Source organism: Petaurus breviceps, unplaced genomic scaffold (genome assembly GCF_028583685.1).
Source record: "Petaurus breviceps papuanus isolate PSGF00001 unplaced genomic scaffold, PetGlider_PUasm1.0 90808, whole genome shotgun sequence".
In the NCBI taxonomy this organism is placed as follows: Eukaryota; Metazoa; Chordata; class Mammalia; order Diprotodontia; family Petauridae; genus Petaurus; species Petaurus breviceps.
Window position 1 is genome coordinate 2381794 of NW_027187349.1, and position 24018 is coordinate 2405811.

At 39.9% G+C, this 24018-nt stretch overlaps 1 protein-coding gene across 3 annotated transcripts in view; it reads right to left on the reverse strand.

The window, feature by feature from the left end:
• Positions 1-24018, reverse strand: part of TAGAP (T cell activation RhoGTPase activating protein) — an 82499-nt gene that overhangs the window by 11794 nt on the left and 46687 nt on the right. The window lies entirely within an intron of this gene.

A 24018-nucleotide genomic window follows, 5' to 3' on the forward strand; every position in this document is an offset into this window, starting at 1 on the left:
TGAAAAGGGAGGGTCATTCCTGGTTTGGGTCCAGTCTGCGCAAAGGCATGGAGATGGGATTCCATGTATGAAGAAGAACAAATAGGTCTTGGTTTTCTGGAATATCAAATGCCTGCAGGGAAGTCATGAATCATAATAAGTCTGGTAATGCCAGGTGGAGTCAAGTTGTTCAAGGCTTTAAATGTCAAACAGGGGAGTTCATTTCTGATCCTGGAGGTCCTGTGAGGTTCCTGAGTCACTATCCTAGAGGTACCCTAGAGTCTATTCGACAGAGGAGTGACATGTTCAGACCTTTAAGGATATCACTCAGGCAGCTCATGAAGTATAGCCTGGAGAAGGGAGAGACTTGAGGCAAGGTTATCAATTATGAGGCTATTATAATAAGCCAGGAAAGACGTGATGAGGTTCTGATTTAGGATGATGAAAATGTAGTTGCTTATTCTGAGCAAGTTCAACTTTTGGACTCAGTTTCCTTTTTATGTAAAAGGAAAGGGTTGGATTAGATAGCCTCCCTTACAGTTCCAGATCTATGATCTCATCATTCTATTATCTCAAAGGTCTCATTTTGCTTAAATTCTATGAAAGAAATGAAATTTCTTAAGGATCTTCCCCTAAAACTAAGTCCAATTTTCTGCAGTTATAAGGATTGAGACTTCCAAAACCAGACTCCATTCTCTTTCTCGTTTTTTTGCCCCTCAAAAATAAATGTCATGCTCACTGTAGCAGCACATATATTAAAAATAAAGGTTTTTAATCACCTCACTTAAAATTTCTGATACATACTATGCATCAGTTTTGTTGATTCATATTTTTATAAATAATTATCAATTTCCTTTAAATCTCTGCTTTGTTAGAATATAGCTATCGGTAATATTCAAAAGAAAAAATGTATGTAAAGAGCTTTGAAAACCTTAAAGCATCATCTAAATGTAAGTTACTGTCTGTATTATTCTCTAATAATATCAATTTCACAGCTATTTGCTGCAATTTCTTCTTTTCCATTTGCACTTTTATTGAAGTGTATTTTCTCTCTTTTTATGATTAAAGTTCCTGATGGTTAAAAAAAAAAAAAACAACCTGCAGTTCTACAGGAAGGCAGGAAAGGAAAATCCCTTATTGATTGCTTAGACCAGTATGATGCAGTTAGGACATGCTTCAGCCTGCCAGCTCAGTGGTTGATACTCAGGAAGAGAAGTATTACAGATGTTTGCAATTGTAAAGATTACAAATGTCTGTAATCATCTTTGCTCCAAAGGGTGCTGAATCAGTTTGCCAACTGCCTGCATCTGATGAATTCAGTGACTGAATTAAAAGAGAATCCCTGGTCTCACTGATAATTAGGAGGCTCATGGCTACCTGTGATCACAGCATCACAGAATCACAAGATTTCAGAGTCAAGAGATTTCATTGGGGGCAGTTAGGTGGTACAGTGAGTAGAGCACCAACCCTGGAATCAGGAGGACCTGAGTTCAAATCCAGCCTCAGACACTTCACACTTACTAGCCTTGTGACTTCGGGCAAGTCACTTAACCCCAATTGCCGTGCCTTCCCTCTCCAAAAAGCAAAAAGACATTTCATTGATCATATAGTCCAGCCCATGCATGTGTCAAGATAGTAGGAGACACCTTGTTTTCCAGAGCTAAGACCCAGCAATCAAGCTGCACCCTGAGCTTAGCATAACAACAATCCTTTGTGCTCACTTGCTGGATGATTGCACCCTCTGACAAAATCACAAAATTATTTTTACTGAAACATATCACATAATTACTGGAACAAAATTACATTATTGTTTATTGCTTTGACCAGCACCAGATGTCCTCTGAGCTCGGACAAGTACCCACATTCTCTTCATGAAGCACTGTTCATTGTTAGGGCTACAGCTCACTGTTTAGACATTGGTAAAAGTATTGAGATCTCCTCACACTGCCTTGGGTCTCCACACTAGGGGTGGGGCTCTGGCACTTGTATCTAGATCCCCTCCTCACTTGCAAACCATTTACCTCACTTTGAAATGAAACTCCTGTTTGATTCCTGACTCCTGTCTATAACCTGCTCTGTTCAGCTCTGGCCATCCACAGGTTAGAGGCCAGTTCAGTCTGGTTGATACATGAAAGGAACCACCATTATAAAACACCCAATAAATCATGCAGTCCATGCTTAAAGACTTCTGGGGAGGGGGAATCCTCTACCCCTCCAGGTATCCCATTCCATTTTGGTACAACTCTAATCGTTAGGAAGTTTGAGGTTTTTTTTTTTTCTTCCCCTGGTAGGAAGTTCTCCTAAGGCTAAACTGACTTCTATACAGCTTCTCCTTTCTACAGCAGCCAAGTTGAATAAGTCTAATGCCATGGTGATCCAAAGATCTTATATGTGTATATATATATATATATATATATATATATATATATATATATATATATACATATATATATATATATGACATATGATACAAGAACTTTTACTGATATAACCCTCTCCTTCCAGATTTACTCTGATGTCTCATAGTGGTGAGAAGGTAAACCCTTCATGGTGAGGGAAAAGGTTTTGGGTGGATTGTAAGCTCAACAATGTAACCTGGAAGCCAAAAATGCTAATACAACATTAGGCTTCATTCACCAGAGTGCTGGTAATGTTTACCAACTGTCTCTCTGAAGAGCATGACACATTTTAAAATTTCATCCACATTATTGGTGTTTTCCCCATCACTTTTTAAAGTCTAGACAATCAATGAAAGAACAAATCAAGCCTTGATTTGTGATGTTTGCCAATTTCTGAGCTGTAAATACTCACACCGAAAATTTTACAGTGAGTCCAGAGCCATAAGAGTTAGCTCCAGCTCACCCAGTTAGGGTCCAGGACCAGGGGAGGGGAGACTCACACTCTACTCTCAGGAGTATCTTTTTTTTTTTTTTTAGTTCTTGGTGCTTTATTTTATGACAGATACTGAAAAACTGATGGGAGTACAGAAGATGATGAGGGGAGTGGAAATTATGGAATAAAAGGGTCACTTAGAAGAAAGTGGGAATGTTTAACCTAAGGAAGAGACACTGAAGGGCAGCATAATAATTTTCTTTTGGTATTTGAGACTGTCATGTGAAAGAGGGATTGAGGTCATTCATTCATTCATTCAGTTGTGTCCAACTCTTTATGACCCCTGATTTTCTTGGCTAAGATACTGGAGTCATTTGCCATTCCCTTCTCTAGTGGATTGAGGCAAACAGGGTTAAGTGACTTGCCCAAGGTCACACAGCTAGTAAATGTCTGAGAACAGATTTGAACTTGTCTCCCTGACTCCAAGCTCAGCACTCTATCCATTAAGAAAATCAACAAAAGAACAAATCAAGCCTTGATTTGCAGTGTTTGCCAGTTTCTGAGCTGTAAATGTTCACACTGAAAATTTGACTTGGCTTCCTAGCTCCCGGAACAAGGATTAGACATGTCCTATTTGGCCCCAGAGAACAGAAACAGAGGACCTGGCTGGCAACTACAGAGAGGCAGATTCAACTCCACATGAGAAGAAACTTATTAAGACTTCTAGTTGCCGAGTAGCTACTGATCTTCATTGGCAGAAGGTGTTTCTACATCAGAAGTTCCTTACATTGATGAAATCTTGGGCCCAGACCACACTTCCTCTCCTTCCTTCCACCCTCACCCAAGTTTTCCTTTTTTCTCATAAGAAAATAAAAAGCATAAAAGGGCCTGGGCACTCTAGGTTTGATCCCTCTGAACCTTCGGCCCGACTGAAGAGGGGATCACAAAAGCTCGGCTTTGCCTTTGGCTACTGCTGCTGGTTAAGTGGGGCCATATTTCTTATGGTTCACCACATTTCATAAATTCCTCTTCCCTAAAGAGACCACTCACTGAGTGTTATCAGGGACTGTTCTTTGGAGGGAAACCTAATTCCCATGTCCCTTCCCATAGTCTTATTTTTCAAGTGGCTGCCTGGGGCAGTGACTCAAATTTTTCCACAGTGCCTGTCTCTCCAAGCACATTTTTGTTTCTAAGAGGGAATGAGATTTGGCACATGACACCCACTGTAAATAACACATCTCCCCCATGCTGCCTGTGGGCCGTCAGAAGCAATAAAGGAACCTCTGGGCATGTCTTTTTTTACCCTGGCTCCAAAGATAGCCCTGTCAGTTATTTTTTTTTTTACACTTTTAAACTGATTTTTAAAAAATTTCATGACACTCTGTGGTTGATTCTGTGTTTGTCCCTTTCCTCCCTGTCCCCTCTCTAACCGCCCCCCCCCATACTAACTTATATAAGTTTCTTCTTGGGGGACTTTTTACCCATCTGCCTTCTCAAGGGGAGGGCTGAGCTGGGCTGTGAAATGTTACTTTGGTGGGCCTGTGGGAAGCTGTACAAATGACATGCTTGGCCCAGAACATGATTGTTCCCATTTTATAAAAACTCAATAGACCTCAGGAAAACAAAGCAGAGACTTGGACCTGACAAGATGCCATGTTTTTTGTTTATACGAAGGAAAAAAATAAAGAAACGTCCAGTTATATAACCCTTCTGGAACATAAGGTCCCAGCTGCATGACCCTGGGCAAGTCACTTTACTTCTCTTTGTCTCAACTTCCTCCTCTATAAAATGGGCATAATAACAGACCCTACCTTCCAGGGTTAAAATAAATAAATTTGTAAAGTGTTTAGCACAGTGCCTGGCATATAGTGGTTATTAGAGAAACGGTAGTTATTATGTCTCTTCCCAGTCAATTCTTTTTCTCTTTGTTGCTACCCTTTTCAAGATTGAAATAAAAGTGTGTAAAATAATGTATGAACTATAAAATAATGGATGACTCCACAAATTCTACATGAACTCAATCTCAAGAGAAGTAGTAACATGGTATAGTATAAAAAACACAGCGGTTTAGAATTAGATAACCTGGGGCCTGATCCCAGTTCAGCCTCTGACTACATGTGTAACATTGGACAAGTTATTTTGAGTCTCTGGGCCTCGGTTTCTTCATTCTAAAATGATGGTATTGGACTAGGGATCGCTACAGTCCCTTCCACCTCAGGGTGTCTATGACCCTATGTACTGACCCTATGGTCTTTCAGTGATAGAATAAGGCCCAGACTTTCACCTCTTTTCTCAGATGCAGGTGGCAATCCCTGTAAATGGTTCTAGGCCCTGGCACCTCCTGGCTTAATTTCTCAGTTTCCTCATCTGTCCAACGGAAGCACTCCTTGCATGACCTACTTCAAAGGGTGATGGAGAGGAAAGTACTCTGCAAATCACATTCTCTCCAAGTGTATTTTTGTGGCTAAGGGGAAGGAGATTGGGCGCATCACACCCACGGTAAATAACACATCTCCCACATCTCCTTGCTGTCTTTTAGATTTAGATCTGAAGGGAATCTGAAAGGATAGTTCGAACCCTATGTTTTGTTGTTCAGTTCTGTCCGACTCTTGGTGACCCCACTTGGGGTTTTCTTTTTTTTCTTTTTTGGAGGGTGTAGGGTAGGGCAGTTGGGGTTAAGTGATTTGCCCAAGGTCACCCAGCTAATAAGGTTAAGCATCTGACCAGGGCCGGTGCTCTATTCACTGTACCACCTAGCCGCCCCTACTTGGGGTTTTCCTGACAGAGATACTGGAGTGGTTTGCAATTTCCTTCTCCAGATGAGGAAATTGAAGCGAATAGGGTTCAATTTGCTCAAGGTCACATGGCTTGTAAGTGTCTGAAGTTGGATTTGAATTCAGGCCTTCCTAATTCCTGGCCTGGCACTCTATCAATCTCAACACCTAGCTGCCCTTAAATCTCTCATTTTACTGAGGACAAAAATCAAGTCAACAATCTTTTGTTAAAACACTTACTATATGCTGGGTAAATGTGCTAATCAGTCAGTCAATAAATATTTATTAAGCACCTACTATGGACCAGATAGTGTAAGTCAGTTAATAAGCATTTATTAAGTGCCAGATGCTAGACTAAGCATTGGGAGGCAAAAAAAAAAAATGATCCCTGCCTTCCAGAAGCTCCCAGTCTAATAGGGGAGGGAGACAACAAACAAACAAATATATGCACACCTGCTAAGTGCAGTGGATACAGAGAATGGCAAAATAAACAAAATCCCAATACAAAAAAGAAAACCAAAACCAAAACCAGCCCCCCACAGTCTAATGAGGGAAATAACATTCAAACAGCCAAGTACAAACGGAGCACTTGGGAGCTAGTCTCAGATGAAGCAGGCAGGGAAAGGCCTTTTGCACAAGGTGGGTCTTTTAGCTGAAACTTGAAGGAAGCCAGGGCAGTCAGAAGGACATGAAGAGGCAGAGAGTACCAGGCATGGGTGGACAGCCAGTGAAAATATCCAGAGTCAGGAGACAGAGTGTTTTGGATGGTGATTGAACACGTATAACCTACATCTAATGACTTACTGCCTCAGAGGGAGTGGGAGAGCTGAGGGAGGGAGAGAGAATTTGGGACTCAAAAATTTCTTTTTAATGAATGTTTAAAATGGTCTTTATATGTAACTGGGAGGAAAATAAAATGTTACTTAAAAAAAAGAAGAATATGTGGAGAGAAGTAAAGTATAAGAAACTTAGAAATATAGGAAGGGGCCAGGTTATAATAGGGTTTAGAATCGAAACAGATTTTCTTTTCATCCTGTAGGTCAGGAGTGGGGAAGTTGTGGCCTAGAGGCCACGTGTGGGTTGATGTGTGGCCTCCAGGCCGCAGGTTCCCCACCCCTACATAGGTAATAGGGAGCTAATGGACTCTCTCAAATAGGAAGGTGACATGGTTAGCCTTGAGTATTGGGCAGATCAGAACTGAGTCTCTGAGAGGTTATGCGACTGAGGTTTCAATGTGTCTGATGTAGAATTTGAATTCGGGCTTTGCTGACTCCAAGGCCAGCAGTCTGTACTTTGCTATTTCTCTGTCCACTATTTCTGTTCATCTTTTGCCATCTCTGTGAACCAGGCTGGGTCTCAGATGACAGATTTTCAGTCCTTATTCAGAGCACCTCCAGCTTGGCAGGGTCTACAAGAGTTTTGCTTCCCAGGCAGAGCCTTTGGGAAACAAGGGTCACCCTTAGCCCATGATGGGGCACCAGTGAAGGACTCAGAGAACAGGGACACAAAACAGGCATGGAAAAAATGTTGGATTGGATTGAGTAGGATGACAAAGTTAAGCAAAGTGGGAAAAATTTAGCTTGTTGGTATACGTGAAAGATCAAGTGTTGGGGCCTTTCCCCATGAGAGGTCTTCATATGATACTCAGTGAAAGCACATGGCTTATTAGAAGTGGCTGACTTCTTGCCTCACCCTGCCATCGTTCATTGTGAAACTCTGTAGAGTTGACTCAACACTGTGCGGCCTGTGTTGCTGTCAGAGCATCTTCAGGCACCTCGTAAAGTTTTCACACACTCCTGGAATGGACTAGAATAATCAGGAGTGTGACCTGTGACGTTGAGGCCACGTGTGGCCTTCTAGGTCCTCAGATATGGCCTTTTGACTGAGTCCAGGTTATTTAACCTCTCTCACGTTGTTTCCTCATCTGTAAAATGGAGATAATAGCACCTGCCTCCCAGGGTTGTTATGAGGAACAAATCAGACGATTTTTTTGTGGCTTATGTGCACAATCAGGTACTTTAAAATGTCTCTTCCTACTCTCAATTTAAAATTAGCTCATTATTTCTATTTGTCAAGTAATAGGTATTTTAAAAATTAGTCTCTCTCCCTACCTTCCCCGAGTAAATATTTGAGAAAGAAAGGACCCCTTAATACATAAGTACATAGGCAAAACCCCACATTATTCATGTCTTTAAATGTATGTATTTTTCTTTATTTTAATTTATATACTCTGTCAAGAGATTTGTGTGGACCTGCTTAGAGGACTTCAGTCCTCTCTGAATACAACATATTCTACCTTTAATATACATCATACCCTGTAGAAACCAACTCAAGCAGGTCAGAAGTCAAAAGGCTTTAAAGTCATCCAGAAATAACCTGAGAGTCAGTAATGCAACAGAGAGTGGTTGAAAGGTAAAATGAAGAATGAATAAAAACTTGAAGAAAAATAAAAGCAAAACAAAAAAACAAGCAAGTGGGGTGGGGAAGAAACCTAATTAAATTAAGAGATTAAAAAAAACCCCAAACCCTCCCAGGAAGGCAAGTGCCCCATTTGTAGGCACTAGAGAAATGCCTCACATTTTTGTGAAGGACAGCTTTTGTGGTATGGGGGTGTAGCAGCCTACTCTGTGTGATTTCTGTTTTTCTTTCACAACAAACACATAAACAATTCTCAGGGAAGAAAGTGACATGAAATAAAAGTGCTCTTTCATAGTTCCAGCTCATTACAAAGATGATATTAACAGTAGTATTGACATCCTATCTCTCTCCTGAAGGTTTCAGAGGTTTGCAGAGAGGAAAGAGGCCCATGATTGTTGTCAATGAGAGAGATTCAGTCCCTGATCTGACAGTGCGTGAGGGACATGTCTTGGTTCCAGTTCCGTGTGCTAAATTACTTAGCACATGCTTATTCTAGCAACGTTGATTACTAACCACCTCTTAAATGGCAGCAGCAACTGAAAGAATCAACCCAAACTTGACTAAGTTTTAACTAAATTTCTGATGAAATGAAGAAAATATGGGTAGATATCGCTTTTTTTTTTTTGGTTTACATGAGGCAAAAACATCTGGATATCCTGCAACAGGTTTAATTTCTTTTTCATCCAGATGTTTCACATCCTGTCTATGGAAATGAAAAACAACAAAACAATTCTGGAAGATATTTCAGAAGCTTAATATCTCACATCCAGTAGTCTATGTTCTCCCTACTTCCTCTCCTTCCTTCTGGGTCCTGAGACTTTCTAATCCCATCAGTTGGGCTAATTTATTCCTAGTCCTCAATCTCTTGCCCCTCAGTGCCCTCCTTTCCATCCAATTTGATCTTCAAAGTAAAAAATAAATTTAACATACATTTATGAAACATCTCTTGTGTGCAAGATACTTCACTGGGTGCTGGGTATAATACAAAAACAAAAACAAAACAGTCTGCTTTCAGAGAGCCCTCTGCACCTGTTCCCCCTTCCCTATAGGCAGGGAATAATACCTGGCATTTAAACTTCAGTGTATGTATGCAATGTACTTTTCCTCACAACAACCCTGTGAGCTGTTAAAAGCATTTAAGTACTTTCTAAGTGTTATCCTCCTTGTTCTACAGATAAGGAAACTGAGGCTCTTACAAGTTAAATGATTGTTATTTTAGTCACACAACTAGGAATTGTTAGTACAAATCAACCAATTAATCAATAAATAAATGTCAGTAAACATTTATTAAGCACCGACTATGTGTCAGGCATTATGCAAAGCAACAGAGATACAAAAAGAGATAGAAAAAACTTGAACGCAGGTTCTCTGACTCTGAATCCTATACTTTTTCTACTTCATCATTATGGTGTCCCCCACAGTGCTTGGCATACAGTGGGTACTTAATAAATGCTCATCGATAACCTGACTTCTGTCATTTCTTCTTCATGTTATGTATGTATTTACTTTTGGGTCCACCAAATCATTTCTTCTTCTCCTCCTCCACCTCCTCCTCCTCCTCTCCTCCTCCTCCTTTTCTCCTCCTCCTCCTCCTCCTCCATCTCTTTGGAGTAGGGAAAGTAGGACAATTGGGGTTGTGATTTGCCCAAAGTCACACAGCTAGTAAGTGTCAAGTCTCTGAGGCCAGACTTGAACTCAAGTCCTCCTGACTCTAGGGCCGGTGCCCTATTCACTGTGCCACCTAGCCACCCCCAAATCATCCCTTCTTTGATGTCTACTGTTTTCCTATCACTAACTGCCCGTGTTTCATCTTTGCCAGGCTTTTAGCTTTGCTTGGTCCAGAAAGCTACCCCTTAAACCTTAAATGCTGAAGAAGCCCTGAATATGCTTTGAGTAGATGGTTGACTATGATTTGACACTTTTAATAACATATCATAGAAATGTGTTGTTAGTTGCCAGAGAACCTGCAGTTGCAAACACTCTTGCCATAAAGGCAGTAACAATAATATTAATAGAATATTAATCACAGCAGAATATTTTGCATTTATTTTTAGATGAATACTATCATTTGATAATGATTCATTCTCTCTCTCTGCCTCTCTCTGTCTCTGTCTCTCTGCCTCTCTCTCTGTCTCTGTCTCTCTTTCTCTTTCTCTGTCTCTCTCTCTCCCTCTCTGTCTCTCTGTCTCTCTCTCTCTGTCTCTCTGCCTCTCTGTCTGTCTCTCTATCTCTGTCTCTCTCTGTGTCTCTCTGTCTCTGTCTCTTTCTGTCTGCCTCTGTTTCTCTCTGCCTCTCTCTCTGTCTGTCTCTCTGTCTCTGTCTCTCTGTCTTTGTCTCTCTATCTCTCTCTGTCTCTCTGCCTCTCTCTCTGTCTCTGTCTCTCTCTCTGCCTCTCTGTCGCTCTCTGTCTCTGTCTCTGTCTCTCTGTTTCTCTCTGTCTCTGTCTCTCTCTTTCCCAAAGCCCTTGGACATAGGGCCCTTGTATCCCTTTGGAGATGATAGGAATTCCCCTGTGACTATCTGAACCGAGAAAGAAAAATCCTTCAAATTAGCAACATGCTCTGCTCTATCTTCCAGGCAAACCTGGCCACCATTTTGGCTAAACACATTATTAACATCCACCCACATGAAATCTGTCCGATGATGCTGAGGGCCCACTGTGGTTTAGTGGTTAAGACAGCTGCCTCCCAAATATCTGAACTGAGTTTGTTTCCCAGCCAATGTCACGATGTTAGGAAGTGGAGGAAGTTATAGGAACTCCTACTAATAAGAGGAAGATGAACTAAAACTAGCAGGATTAAGATGTGGTGAGATGAAGAGTCTGTTTAACAGCTAAGTTGGGTGCTCAGTGACTGGGAAGTGAACTGAACAAATTGTGACATATAAAGGGAATAGAATAGTATTGCTGGTAAGAAGTGACAAAAGTGTGGGTGTCTAGGTGGTGCAGTGAATAGAACACCAGCCCTGGAGTCAGGAGGATCTGAGTTCAAATGCGACCTCAGACACATGATATACTGTGTGACCTTGGTAAAGTCACAACCCCAATTGCCCTCCAAAAAGCAAAAAAAAAAAAAAAAGTGATAAAAGTATGAAGAATTCAGAGAAACTTGGGAAAACTTGTATGAAATGATGCAGAATAAAATAAGTGGAGCCAAGAAAAAATATAATAAGTGGCCACAGTAACATAAAGGAAAACAACACTAAAAGACATCAGATGATTCAGGTCAATGTAATGAATTATCTTGATTCTAGCAGACTGGTATTATAACATATCTTCCTCCCCTTGGAAGAGAGGTGGTGGACTACAGGTGGGAAATATGCTGTATGCCATCAAACATGGCTAATGTGTTAATTTAACTTATTATAATTAAACTTATATATGCTTTATATTTTTATGTATGCTTGATTAATTTATATATAATTTATATTTTTATATGTGCTTAATTAACTTAAATATTTTATACTTTTATATGTGGTTAACTTATATATACTTAATGTTTTTGTTTATACTTATATATACTTTATATTTCTATATATGCTTAACATATATACTTTATATTTTTATATATACTTAATTAACTTATATATACTTTATATTTCACATATACATAATTAACTTATATATACTTTATATTTCCATATATGCTTAACATATATTTTTATATATGGTCAATTAATTTATATATACTTTGTATTTTATATATACTTTATAGATAAATATATCATATTTTTATATATATTTAATTAACATATATACTTATACATTTTGTTACAAGGGAAAGATCTTTTAGGAGGAGGAATTATTGTGAAATTTTTTTTTTAAGTGTCAAAACATTTTGAAAGACTCTGGGTTTTATGGAGATACCTCTGGGGAAGAAAAAGAAATTAGAGTAGAAATAGGAATCATTTGTTCTGCAGAAGGGAAAGGATAAAAGGGATTCTGGTGGTCACTGGAAAAATCATCCATTATAATTAGTATCATGTATAGTATTATACACATAGGCTAGCAAGAATTCAAAACTATTAAAAACATGAAAAGGCTCATCAATCAATCAATAAACTACACTTATTAAGTATCTAATATGTGCTAAATCCTGGGGATGCAAAGACAAGTTAATAGTCCCTGCCTGAAGGAAGTGACATTCTAAAGGGTAAGACAACATGGTTGACATGGGTAAGTTTATGCAAAATGAATACAGAATATGCGCAAGGTAATTCAGGGAGGGAGGGTGCTAGCAGGAAAGACCTCATGTTGAAGCTTATGCTGAATCTGAATGTGGATAGAAAACAGAGCTTCCAAGAGGTGGAATTGAGGAGGGTCAGTATTCAAGGCACAGGAGATTTCTGGAACAAAGTCATGGATCTAGACAGTTGATGGACCTTTGTCATGTGTGTGGAGCAGCAAGTAGTCCCGCATGGCTGGACCATAGTGGGGACTGATGTGTAAGACTGGAAATGTAGCAAGGAGTCAGATTGGAAGATCTTTTGATTTCAGGGAAGTTTATATTTGATTAAACTGAGATATGTTTATTAGATATTAATAAGTTGATGTCTCTGGGGAGAGGTTTCTGGTTTCTATGGGTTCCTTTGTCCTGTACCCTTCTACGTTCCAATCAATAACTTGCATGAGCTTACAGACTTTTCTTAAGAGACTGTGGGCTTTAAAGAACTAGAAACAGCAGGCGACCTTTATTGAAGGGGATCCACATCTGTGTCAGATCCTGACCTGCAGGGTCCCAAAGGCGGTGGAAGTCTGTGCTTCCAGAGACTCAAGAGATGCTTTGATTGCTTGTTCTACATCCAGGCTATCTTCTGCTTCGGCCTCATACATTGCCATCTAAAGGTGATGTTACAGGGTTGGTTCCAGGTATAAGCACAGGCTGGTTTAGGGGACTTGACCACTAATTATTTACTTACTCAGAATCACCCACCACCTACGGCTTTCATTTGCATGTCCAGCTATGCTATATTTGGAGAGATCAGTTGTGGAAGGTTACAGAACTGTCTATACTCATGATATAGGACCCTGAAGGGTGAAACACCCAATTAACTGTCTCTTCCCTAATCCTATGGAGCACAAACTACCAGTTTCTGATTCTTGCGGTTCTTTTTTTTTTTTTTTTTAAAGCAATCGGGGTTAAGTAACTTGCTCAAGGTTACACGGCCAGGTGTTTCTGGGTGGGTGCTAAGTGTCTGAGCCCGGATTTGATCCTAGGTCATCCCGACACTGGAGCCGGTGCTCTTACTCGCTGTGCTACCTGGCCGCCCCCTCTTGTGGTTCTTAATCGGCATTATTTGGGGGTGGAAATCTCTTCTCCCTCTCTCCCTGCATTCTCATCCCTGGGCACCTTAGTCCTGCCCCTTCTCTATTCACTTCTTCCTTTGACTGCCCCACTCTTGTACATCCCAGAAGCTCCTATTCTGTTATTAGTGAGGTCCCCTTTATCCTATATCCACTTCCCTCATGCCATTTCCATCTCCTGATGCTAATGGTAACCTGGCTGTCTCTGAATCCCTGGCCATATTTTCAGGAATTAGATGCTCCTTCTCTCATGTCCCCCAACAAAGTGCATCAAAGGAGGAACTGGCCTCCTCTTTACTCTTCACTGTCACTTCCAGATCATCCCTTTGCTACCATCACAAGGCAACCTATTGTCCTTTGGGGCCCACTCCATCATCTCTACCACATCCATATGTTTCATCTGGTATAGTTTCTTGTAACAATGATCTGCCTGCCTCCAGGTCATTCCTCCCCCTTTCTCAAGGAGCTTTTAGTATCTGAATCACAATTTTCTTCTTCACTCTCAGTTACTTGTATTTGGGAAGTTCAAATACATGTTGATGTCCCCTCAAACACCACATCCTCCCAATTCATCAACCACCATAACTCCCATGAGGAGTTCTCTGTAAAGGAAGCTAGGTGGAGAAGTAGACAGAATGCAAGGCCTGGAGTCAGGAAGACTTAAGTTCAAATCCAGCCTTAGACACTTACTAACAATATGACCCTGGGCCAGTCACTTCACCTCTGTTTGCCTCAGTTTCCCCAACTATGAAATGGGAATAATAATAGCACCTACCTCCCAGACTTTTTTTTTGAGTATCAAATGAAAATCAAATCATTATAAAATGCTTAGCACATAGTAGGTGCTGAATAAATATCAGTTTCTTTCCTTTCTTCCTTGTAGGACTTATACCTTAGCCTACCCACAGGGTTGGTCCATCCTATTGATTTTAGGTCTCCCTGTCACCCAATTTCTATGTTACTTTCATGATCCTGGAACTCTGCAATTTCCCTTTCCGTCTCTCCCTCTGCCCCATGCCCTCTAAACCTATCCCTCCTCCTCTCCTAAGCCTTGAGTCTTGTCTCGTTCTTTTTTCAGTCTCAGTCATTCCAAGCTCTGGTTTCACTTCCCTCCTTTCTAAATCTTCACCTTATGACTGGCCAGTTCAAGTATGCTATGTCCTCTTCCCTTCTGTTTCCTGTCCCCATCGTTCGCCTGCTCAAACCACAACCCTGTGTGACTCTGACTTGTCTTTTTTTCTCCATTCCTACTGCAAAGTGGGAATAAGTTCATTCCAAATGTATGTGGGACCTCACTGCTGCCAGCCAGTTCTTTCGTTTTTCTCTGATTGGCTCCCCAAAGTGTCTATTTCAAGCCTTTTCTCTCCTCACACCTCCTGCAGAATTCCTTTTCTCCTTCCTCCCAGCAGTCCTAAGGAAATAGAGGCTATTTGCAACAAGGTCTCTCTTTTTCCTTACACCTCAGAGCTCTACTATTTCATCCACATTTCTTCCAGTCTCCAGGCTCTCTTTGCTAAGGCCATCCCCTCTATCTGGGCTCTTGACTCCATCTTAATTCTCCCATGGGCAAGGCACCCTCAATTATTCCATCTTTCTCTCTCATCTTCAGTCTTTTCTTTTCAACCTTTGTGTCTCCTGCTTTACGTGCCCAGTTCTTCTTATTTGAATATAGCCACTCTCTGGTAAAACTTTGGCTGGACACCTGTAAGGGGATCTAAGTTGCTGAAGAAACTGAAAATTGTATTTCTTCTTGGCTTGGGAAGAAGAGAGGAAGCTACCATGGTACCAAAACTAGAGAATGGGGTTTTCCCCTTATAATGGGAGTTTTTTAGGATCTCTCAGAGGAAGCACCAGTATGACCACAGTTTCTGGCGGTAGAGACATCTTCAGTTCCCTTCCTCAATTTGAAGCTTCCAAACAAGACCAAAAGCGGTGAAGACTAAAGAGAGAAGTTGTTCTTGTTTTTGTTATATTGTGGGCACTTTTCTCAGTTGACTGGAGGGCTCAAGAAAAAACAGACACAAGCCCTTTAGAAGGATTTTCACTAGTGCCCATTCCTAATAATGTCCTTTTATGCTTTTAAAGAGTGCATCTGACTGACCTTATTTCCCTTAAGCACTGTGATTGAATCTATCATTTCATTTCATTGTGTCTCCTTGTTTGCTGCATGAGGGTGTGAGACAGCTCTGGGAGCCACACAGCAGAACATGACTTTTTTTAGAGCAGGACTCTGCACCCCTGACATGACTCCCCCAGTTCATTGCTAGAGAGCTTTCTCTCTGAGGGCAAAATCATGAGCCATTCCTATTTCATAACTATACTTCCAAGGGCCAAATTGCTATAAACTTGGGACTTTAAAAAAAAAATCTGCCTATTCAGACACAAGTGTAGTGACCCCAAGGTCACAGTAATCTGACCCTGCTATCCTATCAAATTGTCATTCTATGTAACTTGTCCTTTTTTTTTTTTTTTACAAATAATTGTAAAATAGTTTGCCTACACACTCATCTCCATTTCATTCACTTCTAAACATCTTGCCATCTGGTTTCTTCCCTCTCTAAGGTTATCAACTCTCTCAACAGCTAAATCCAATGACCTTTTCTCATTTTTCATTCCTCATTCCATTTTGTTTTGCTGAAGCTTTTGTCACTGTTGACCAGTCTCTTTCCCTCTCCTCCCCTGGCTTTCATGGCATTGCTTTTCTTTGGTTCTCATACCTGCCTTACCTGCTTCTCAATCCCCTTTGCTGAATCAGCATTATCCATCTCCTGTCCACTAAGTGTCCTGGGTCTCTGTCTCTCTTCTCTTCTCTCTCCACTCTCTCTCTTTCCTCTCCATCCTCTCTCTCTTCTCTTCTTCTCTTTCATTTCCTCTCCTCTCCTCTTCTTTCTTCTCTGTCTCTCCTCATGCTCTTAGCTCTAGAGAATGCAATGATCACCTCTGTACAGATCACTCTTCATCTAAATGCCCATCTCTCTCCTCCTGAATTTCAGGCCTATATCACCACCTGTCTGCTGGACACCATTGCTAGAATGCCTCATTGACACCCCAGACTCAGTATGTTTAAAACAGAACTACCATGTTTCCCCGATAATAAGACACTGTCTTATTAATTTTTTTGGACAGAAAAACACCAGAGGGCTTATTTTCAGGGGAGGGCTTATTTTAATGAACATTGACAGCAATTTTAATAAACAGGTAAATGTGAACAAAAAAATGTACCTTTATTCAATAATGAATTCAATAAAGAACAGGATGACGCACTCGCTGCTGCAGCTCTGATTGGATGCAGCTCGGAGCGCGGCATGCGTTTCACCCGGGGTGGGGGGGACGGTGCATACAAAGGGTACTGTAATGTAGCGTGTAGCGCAGGGGATCACCTTCACTGCAGTAACAATCTCAATAGGGCTTATTTTCGGGGGAGGGCTTATTTTAGAGGAATCTTACACAGTAAGGGGAGGGCTTATTTTCGGGATAGGTCTTATTATCAGGGAAACACGGTATGTTCCCCTGAAAACCTTTTTCCCCTCTCGTTTTTCTTTCTGTTAAGGGCACTTCTATCACACCAGTCACTTTAAGCTCAGTGTGCCTTCAATCTTCTTCCTTACTCCTGACATGGAGCTAATTGCTTTTTAAAAATTCTACTTCTACAACAATTCTGCCTTCTACAATCTCTTGCATCCATCAGTTTATTTTTATTCACATGACCACTGCTTTGCTTTAGGACATCATCACCTGTCAGTTCAGTTAATTCAATTCCATTCAACAAACATTTGTTAATCACCTATTATAAATGCATAATGCTGTAGTGCTAGGCAAAAGCTACACAATCTCTGCCCTCAGTTCTACATAGATAAATACAAAGTCATTTTAAAGGGAGTGGGGGGAGTAGTACTAACATTGGTCTGGGAAAGGATCAGGAAAGACCTTCTGGAGGAGGCCCAATGTGCTCTGAAGGAAGCTACTGATTCTATGAGGTAGAGGGAAGGAGGCTATGTTTTCCATGCCTATACAAAGACTCACAGTCAGGAAATAAAACGTCACATATGGGGAAAAATTAAAAGGATAAGGGACAGATCAAGACATTAATAGAAACTTCTAGGAGTCTTTCCCTCCCTACCCCCCCCCACTCCCCACCTTTAATAATCTTGCCTGGATTTTTGTAATAGCTTCTTAATTGATACCTCTGCTTTTTCTAGTCCTTTCCCTTTACAATCTGTCCTATACATAGCTGTTTAATTAATATTTCTAAAACATAGGTTTGATACAGTTTAACACAATGGTGTTAAATGACACAAACTCTGAAGTAATTTATGGTACATTAAATATTATCAGAAATATATTAAATTATTTTATTTAACATTCTAAGCATCTTTGAAATAATTTTTCTGCCTAAGGTATCACTGACCTTAAAGACATTTTTATTGACTCATCCTTTAAACAAACCCATCTACAAGAAGAAAAATTCAATTTCTTTTCTGTATTGTCTGGAATAGTTGCTCTAGTTGTACAACCTTTAATTTATTTGTTATCCAAGGACTATTTTGCCTAAGAGAGACAACTGACGTGTGCAACATGTCTGCAATTCTTTTTTGAAAGTATAGTTTATCATCCATTTGTATCTGTAAGTTATTTTTTATAAAATATTGTCTAAATTTAAAATTACATACAATTTGAACATTTCAAGCTTGCAGCTATGAATTTGCAACTGAAATTTATTTTATAAAGTGTAAACGTCTGGAGTGTAAATTAGCATGTTGAGAATAGTAGGGCAGGCAGTTGAAAAGGTAGATTAGGAGCCACCTTGTGGAGGTCCCATTCTTTAGGTATTGCTCCCCAAGGTTCTCTTTTCTTTTATATCCTTGTACTGTTAAATATTTGTATTAATGACTCAGATGGGGGCACAGATGGTATTCTTTTTTTGTTTCTTGCTTTTTGGAGGGCAATTGGGGTTAAGTGACTTGCCCAAGGTCACATGGCTAGTTTTTTTGTGTTAAGTATCTGAGGTTGGATTTGAACGCAGGTCCTCCTGACTCTAGGGCTGGTGCTCTATGCACTGTGCCGCCTAGCCACCCAACAGATGGTATTCTTGAAATGCTAACACCCTCTTAGAATTCATGAAGATTACAGATCATACATTAAGAGATGGAAGGGACCTCAGAAGTCACCTAGTCAAAGAGAGTCATTGCATCTAGAATGATAGAGGTAATAGTTCTTCCATACTCTGCCCATGTCAGCTTATATTTCAGGATTCTTGGTGAGGTATAGGTATGATTAGATGGGTTCTATTCCAGTTCTTAGATGTTCTTATATGAATATAGCAATGCTTCAAGAGGGGCAGCTAGGTGGCCCAGTGGATAGAGCACTGCACCTAGAGTAAGGAAGATCTGCATTCAGATTTGTCCTCAGACTCTTTACTTAGCTGTGTGACTTTGCACAAGTCCTTTAACCTCTGTTTGCCTAATCCACCAGAGAAGGAAATGGCAAACCATTCCAGTATCTCTACCAAGAAAACCCCATATGGGGTCACAAAGAGTCAAACAAGACTGAATGACTGAACAACAGCAATGCTTTAGGAAGAATAACCTGGCAGCCATATATAGAATGGATAAGAGGGGGAGAGACTAGATACAGGGAGGAGAGTTTGGAGGCTATTTCAGTGGTCCAGTTGATAAACACAGCTAGGACCTGATTAGTGCAGACCCTGATAATAAATCCCTTGAAGTAGTGCGATGGATTTGCATTTGCACTATTTGGAGTTATAATTATGTAAAATATGGTCATTGGTTCTGGCCCAAATGGAAATATGCACTAAATTCAATTAATGTGACCACTTCAGGGTAAATTCCTTGTTTGTACCCATCAGTACCTGAATCATGGTGGTGTAAAATGGAAAGAGGTGGAAGATTTGAAAGAATGTGGTGGTAGAATCGTCCAGTTCTAAGCCTGTGTAATTCCAAGTCTCACCAAGTGCTGACTGACATCCAAGACCAAGTCTATGGCAAGCTTTATCTTCTCACTGCTCTTAGGTCTGGCAGAGGATCAGAAGGAAATTTAACTTCTAGAGGAAGATTTAGGCAAGCCTTTCTATTCATTTAGCTTCACATTTGTGAGAAGTCCACTGTGGTTTGACTTTTCACTTCCCTCCTACAGCAAAACAGAGGGACTTTTTTTGGAAGGGGGGCAAAAGTATCATTTTTGCTCATTGCGCACACTTTGGGTTAGTTTTATGATTGTGTCCCTAATATCTGAACATATCACCTAAGTGTGGCACTAAAAACATTTACTAAGTTGAATAAAAATTAAATTAAAATAACATTTCCCCCTTCTTCAGGGCAACACTTGCTTTATCAGAAAAAAAGTGAGTTTTAAACTGTCCAACATGGTTTAGCAAAGAGAAAACATTTAAGTTCCAGCATGCCATGAATACTTTATACATTTGATTAAAGAGCCATCTGAGTCGTGTTTCCTTCATTTAATTACAGTGTCATTAATTCTCTTAAAAACATATTAAAACATATTGTTTTAATCCTGCCTGGGAGGCCTGATATGACAACAGGCCCAATAGTCATCTGGATATATTTTGGTTTTCATGGGCTTGGGCTACCTGCCCTTCCACACCCATACTCACACACATCTGTCAGAATCCTTCTCTTCAGTTCAGATAGAACTTTTTTTCTGTGAAGTCTTCCTTGAACCCTCCAGTTAGAAGTCTTGTCCCTGTCTTCAAATTTTCTGAACAACCCCTTTGAACTCCCTACCAAATCCCATTTTGAATTATACTTTTCAGGGTGCATGTTACAGTATCCTCCTACTGCCCTCCCTGATATAAAATGTTAGCCCCTTGAAGTTGGTGACTATGTCTTTTGAATCTTTCTATGCCCTTTTAACGGGTACTTTATAGACAGCAGGGTTAATATTCACTTATTGGACTGGAGTGGATTGGATTGAATTGGCTCCACTAGACTAGACTGGATTAGATTGGTTTAGACTATATACTGGCCTGGATTAGACTGTATTGACCAGATTAGATTGGGCCAGATTGGACTAGATTACAATGGACTAGATGGGAATAGCCTGAATTGGACCTGAACTGCATTGAGGCATTAGATGCAAAGCTTGTGATTTCCTCAGGTCATCCCATACACAGTGAATAAAACTGCACATGACTAATAGTAAGTAGTTCAGCCCACTCTGTGGCATGTGGGAGGAAAGGAAAAGTCAAACCAAAGAGTGGGCTTCCTGACTGCTGAAGAAACCGATCTTTGCTCTTCACATATCTGGGGCCACAGTGGGCCCAAGGGTGATGGTGTTAGGGTGAAGGGTCTGTCAGGATTTCCGTTATAAATCATGGGTTTTCCAGGCCCTCACATCTCAGGCTTACTCTGCTGCCTTATGTGATCTGATCCATTTTTAAAAAGGAACAAAAAGGACCTATGTTTATAAAAACATGTGTAGCTGGAAGTAAGCATGGTACAGTGGAAAGTCCTCTGGGTTTAGAGTCAGAGGACAAATGGGTTCAAATTCTACTTCTCCCACTTCCTATATATATGACCTTTGGTAAACGACTTAACCTCTCTGGGACCAAGGTGAAATTGAAGAGCTTGGACTAGCTAGCTCTAAGGTCTTTTTTAAAATTCCATGTATGACCCTATTTATAATAGCAAAATATTAGAAACAATGTAGAAATAAAGCAAAATAATGAGAAACAATTGAAATGACTGAATAAATTATGCTGGGCACCTGGTTGGTGCAGTGGGTAGAGCTCCAAACCTGGAGTCAGGAAGATCTCAGTTCAAATCTGGCCTCAAACACTAACTAATTGTGTCACCCTGGGTAAATCACTTAACCTCTGTCTCAGTTTCCTTATCTGTAAAACGAGTTAGAGAAGGAAATGGCAAACCATTCCAATACCTTTGCTAAGAAAACTCCTAATGGGGTCATAGTCAGACACAACTGAAATAACCAAACAATAACATTATAATAACAACAACAATATTATGACGACAAAAATGTTATAATACATGAAACATACAAGGAAACGTGGAAAGACATAGATCTATGAGTTAAGAGTGAAACAAGTAGAAGAAACAAGAAAAAAGTAGAATAAAAATACACTGATTAATTTTAAAAAAAAAGAGAGAAAAGAAAGAAGGAAACTGGACTCAAAGGTGGTAGAATTTTGGATAAGCTTAAAAAGAGACACAAAATAAAAGTACCTCTTGGGTTCTGCCTTGTTAAAAGCTAGGGGGTTTGGGAGAGATTTTTTCCTGTTGTCTTTATGTTTATTTGATTGTTTGAAACAAATCCCATGATCCTAAATATTTACTGATCCCAAGCATTCATCATATTTAGTTTTGTTTAGCTAGAGACAAAATTGAACCCCGTTACAAATTAAACCTGTAAAGCCTGATTTTCAAATCAGACTAAAATGGTTGTTTGTGCCTTTGTTGTAGCCATATACAGTTGACTAAGGCACATTTTATAGCATGTCTTTTCTTAATTCTTTTTTTTTTCAGTTAGCAAAACTCTACCTTCTCTTCCTTCCATCCTAACCCTCAATTGGAAAAGAAAGAAAAACTGATTACAAACATGTATATTCAAGCAAAACAGATTTCCACATCAGCCACATATAACAAATATCTTATTCTGCCTTTTATCTCTATATAAGATGAGTAACATGTTTCATCATTAGTCCTCTGGAATCATGGTTGGTCATTCTGCTGACCAGAGTTCTTGTCTTTCAAAGTTGTTTTTTCTTATAATATTATTATTGTATAAATTGTTCTTACAATATGTCTTTTATAGAGTCAAGACCCTGACAGAAAGAGGAGCTAAGGATCAAAATGTAATATAGAATGTGTGTTCTTGTTATAGCAGTGACCATTTTGAGTCATGCCTTAAACATATATTCTATGTTTCACCATGGGTTTAACCATGGTTGAAAATGGCTCCATTTTAATCACCTTCTGCTAAGTATGAGAAAGATTAAGAAACTCAGGGAACTACACCCAGAAATGAAAGAAATTCCCTTTGTGGCTTTCATTAATCCTGCCCACATTCAAAAACAAGGGGAAAGTGGTCCAAGCAGGAATAAGGCCACAGGGGTTTCCCCTTCTATAGGAAAGGGCTCTTAATCTCACAAATTGAGCCCTGGAGGAAAAAAAAGACTTTCCTTTCCCCTGATCTCTGGACCTATATGGATAAATATAGCCTCATCCCTTGAGGGTGAGAAAGTATCTATCTCAAGATTATTTTTAATAGGGCCCTCATACTATATTATCTGTCCCTACAAGTACTCTAAGTCTCAACTTCTCCATCTATAAAATGGGGATATAGTGAGCAAGATTTTGCACTAGCCAGGGGACAGTCCTAAAATCAGACTATTTTTGTTATTGGCAGTTATACACAATAGAGGCAGGAATGTGGGTCAAATGGATATAGATTGATGAGCTTGCTTCACATTTTGCTCCTGCTCAGCTACATTAGGGTACCAATCAAAGAAAGTCTTGGTAGTATAATGGGAAATTTGGGGAGCAGAGTCTTTAAAAACATTTTGGAGGGGCAAAATATACCAATCATGGAGGTAACAAGTGTTAAAAGAGAATTTTCTAACTCTAAGTGAGATAATTGTCTGGGAACACAGACTTAAAATCAGCACACAATAAAAATAAATACATTTAACTTTTTTTTTCCGGAGCATTTGGTAGCTACTTGACGCCAGCCAGACTCATAGCTCTCAGTTAGGTATCACTGTCAGGAAAGGCTTTCTATTACTATATCCTGAAAAGAGAAGGAGAGAAAACAAGGGCTCTTAGCTTAAGCCCAGCAGATGATAGCAAAGAACAGCCTGGTGGCCATAAGACCAGAGAAGATATCCAGCACAGACATAGCACACCTAAGAAAGTAGTATGATGATGTCATCAGCTTTGCTGCATCAGAGGGATGAAGCTGCCCCAGCCAAGTGTATACCCAGGCCATACATGTCCCTGATGTGAGTGCCTTTCATACATGGGCCCTGACCACACAGGCTCCTTAGTGCAGGGCTCTTTATGCACCTACCAACCTCAAAGATTGTTATTACGATCAAATGAAACATATAAATAACATATAAAGCATTTCGTAAACCTTAAAGCATAAAAATGGTAGCTATGACAGTGACATCATCATCATTACTTAATTCACAGTTATTTGAGTAAAACACTTTGTAACTTCAAATGTGAATAGTCATTATTAATATATTAGTAATAAAGTGACCGTAGGAGACAGAAAAAGAAGAAAAAAGTAATTTACCTCAGTACCCAGCCAGGATCTCTAATCTTACCAACTGGGACTCAGGTACCTGGTTATCTGTCTTATAATCACTATTTTTAGTGCCTTTATATCCCTACCACTTTCTGCTGCTACTGTTATGTTTTTATTATGGAAAAAAAAACAGAATGATAAAATCAAAAAGATGTCTAAACATCTCCATAAGAATTCAAGAATACTAAAAATCTTACCCAAAAGAATACATACACACAAACATATGTATGCATGTGTATGTATGTGTGTGCGTATATATATGATTCATACCATATTATTTGACCCTAAGACTTCTCTGAGCCTCAGTTTCTCAATCTGTAAAATGGAGATATGATAGGGGCGGCCAGGTAGCACAGCGAGTAAGAGCACCGGCCCCAGTGTTGGGATGAACTGGGGATCGAATCCGGG